Source organism: Bison bison, unplaced genomic scaffold (genome assembly GCF_000754665.1).
Source record: "Bison bison bison isolate TAMUID 2011002044 unplaced genomic scaffold, Bison_UMD1.0 scf7180017864506, whole genome shotgun sequence".
Classification (NCBI taxonomy): Eukaryota; Metazoa; Chordata; class Mammalia; order Artiodactyla; family Bovidae; genus Bison; species Bison bison.
In genome coordinates, this window is record NW_011495063.1 from 382,371 (window position 1) to 385,780 (window position 3,410).

At 37.7% G+C, this 3,410-nt stretch overlaps 1 pseudogene; it reads left to right on the forward strand.

Moving 5' to 3' along the window:
• The first annotated feature begins 494 nt into the window (after positions 1–494).
• LOC104980648 lies at positions 495–1,424 on the forward strand (annotated as a pseudogene).
• Positions 1,425–3,410: the final 1,986 nt, after the last annotated feature.

A 3,410-nucleotide genomic window follows, 5' to 3' on the forward strand; every position in this document is an offset into this window, starting at 1 on the left:
CATCTCTCTTCTCTCTTGGTTTTTTCAGCTGGTATGTTTGCATATGGTAGCACTGGCCTTTCCTCTGTAAGTTGTTTGTGATATCCTTTGCTATATTTAGCTTATAAAAGCTCCATATCATGACAAAGGTGAAGACAGATTCTATGGGACTAGGTTGGGATAGTGTCAGGCATCCACAGTGTTTATACTCTTTAGTGCTGAACTTTCCTCATGGCTCAGTGCTAAGAATACATCTTCTAATGCAGGAGATGCAGGCTCAATCTCTGGGTCAGGAAGATCCCCAGAGATGGAAATGGCAACCCACTCTAGTATTCTTGCCTGGGACATCCCACGGACGTGGAACCAGTCCATGGAGTCACGAAAGGGTCGGACATGACTTAGAAACTCAACAACAGCAAAAATACTCTTTTGTAGGATGAGACACAGTGGGAAGAGCTGAGTTGTTCTCTAATTGAACAATTTCCTCCTGTATCCATAGATTCCCTTAGAGAAGAATGGCTCCTGGAAATGTCTCTTTTGTGACCAAATTCAATCTGTTGGGATTAACAGACTGACATGATCTCCAACTCCCTCTGTTCTTCCTGTTCCTAGGAATGTACATGTTCACTGTGCTGGGAAATTTGGGACTGATAATGCTAATTGCACCGAATTCACACCTACACACCCCATGGACTTTTTCCTCTTTAACTTGTCCTTCATATACCTCTGTTATTCTTATGTATTTACACCCAAAATGCTAATTAACTTCTTATCAAAGATGAATATTATTTCTTATATGGGATGCAAGACTCAGCTCTACTTTTTCCATTTTTTTCATCATTACTGAATGCTATCTGCTGACATCAATGGCCTACTACTGTTATGTGGTCATCTGTAAACCACTCTTGTATAATGTTGTCATGTCCCCTAAAGTGTGTTCCACCCTTATGCTTGTTTCCTACTTGATGGCATTTTCTGGTGTCATGGTTCACACTGAATGCACACTGAGACTGACCTTCTGTGATGCAAACAACATCAACCATTATTTCTGTGATGTCTTTCATCTGCTCAAGCTCTCCTGCACAGGTAGCCACATCAGTGAGCTGGTAGTTTTCATTGTGGTGGGCATCAACATCATTGTGCCCAGTTTCACCATCTTTGTCTCTTATGGTCTCATCCTCACCAACATCTTCCACATCAGCTCCATAGACAGCAGGTCCAAAATCTTCAGTACCTGCTATCCCCACATCTTTGCTGTTTCTCTCTTCTTTGAATCATGTACATTTATGTGTCTCAAACCTTCATCTGGTGGGTCTTTGGATGAAATAAATGTCTTCTGTCTTTTACACCAATGTGTTGCCATGATGAACCCTTTAATCTACAGCTTGAGAAATAAAGATGTGAAAGCTGCTCTGAGAAAATCTCTGAGTAGGAGAGAATTTTGAATTGATAGAATATCTCTCTGTGCAGTTGGTCACAGGGCAGAAAGGTTCTGTATTTAATAATTTTGTTGACAATCTTTTTGTTTCTTTTTAACCAGGTAGAAGGAAATCTGAGTCATCTCTCAATTTATTTCCACTCTGTGTAGAGCCATACTTCTCTTTTACCTAACCATTTGCTGAATTTCTCACTGTCTCTCATTTATTAACACTTATTAGAAAAAAGTATTACCTCTTGCTTTTTTTTTTCTCTGTTTGAACATATTTCCCCTCTGGAAATATAAAACTGCTCTATAGATGATGAAACATGGAACATTAGGGTGACATAGTGTCATTGAGGATGTCTTATTTTGCCACTTGCCATTGGAAGGATGAATCAGACAATTTTTCTCTTCCTGTCTTTTCAATCTTCCTTGAGCAAGAATGTATCTCCTTAAATGCCTGAGATGGAAGGTTCCATAATGACTGCTAAGTATAAACCACTTTACTTCTGTAAACATTACACATTATATTTTCCTGGAAAAATTTTTCTTAGTTTGCACATCCAGTCCTGCACATAACATGTTGTTAAAATGTATGACCTGGATGTGAGAGCTAAGTTCAGAGTAGTACTTTGCTTCTACTTTGTGTCATTGTTTTTGTTTCAGTAAACATGGAAAGGAGAAAATACTCTAATTTGAAAGTTGACTTTCAAACTTTGTCTTTGGGTGGTGTATGACTTTTTCTCAAGGTGAATATCAGAAAAGTTTATGGCAGTATCAAAAAAGTTTTTTGGATATGTCTCCTCAGCCTAAGAAATAAAAGTAAAATTAAGCAGAAGAGACTGCATCAAATTGAAAAGACATTGTAGAGCACAAGAAACTTAGCAAAATAAAAACTCAGTTTACTGAATGAGAGAAGATATTAGAAAAAATTATGTCTGAAAACAGGCTAATAGTATTCAAAATATAAAAATAACCTGTATTACTCAGCATCTAGAAAACAAATAACCCAATTAAAAAATGGGCAGAGGAGTATTTTTTCAAAGACATATGGATGACTACCAGACCCATGAAACGATGTTCAGCTTCACTTATCCTCAGAGAAATGCAAATCAAATCCAAGGAGATACCTCATTACTGTTAGAATAGCAAACAAAAAGGCAATAAGCAAAAACTCTTGGTAAAGATGTACAGAAAAGGGAACTCTAGTGCACTGTTGGTGGCATGTAAACAATGGAAAACAGTATGAAGGTTCCTCAAAAATTAAAAATAGAACTACCATACAGTCCAGCTACTCCACTCCTGAGCATTTACCTAAAGGAAACAAAATCACCAATCCAAAAATATATACACACCCTGAAGTTCATTGAAGCATTATTGGCCAAGATATGTATGCCTAAAGGCTCAGTGATATAATGGACGATTGGATAAAGGAGACGTGGTATATATTTATACAATGGAATATTTCTCATACATAAAAAAGAATGAAATCTTGCTAGTTGAGAGAACATAAATGAATTTAGAGAATATTAAGTGAAATAAGTCAGATAGACAAATACTGTATGATTTCACTTATATTTGGAATCTACAAAACAGAAAAAAACAAACAACGTAGGCAAGCAGAAACTGTTACAGATACAGAGAATAAACAGATTGTTGTCAGAAGGAAGGAAGAGGGGGCAGGAGAGAAGTTGGTGAGAGACTTTAAGAGATATAATCTTCCAGTTGCAAAATAAACAAGTGATAGGCATGAACAGTGTGGGGAATATAGTTGATTATTATGTAGTACCTTTGAACGGTGAAAGTTGGTAACAAGACATATTGATGTTAATTTCAAAGTGTATCAGTTCAGTTCAGTTCAGTAGCTCAGTCGTGTCCAACTCTTTGCGACCCCATGAATTGCAGCACACCAGGCCTCCCTGTCCATCACCAACTCCCAGAGTTCACCCAGACTCAAGTCCATCGAGTCAGTGATGCCATCCAGCCATCTCATCCTCTGTCGCCCCCTTCT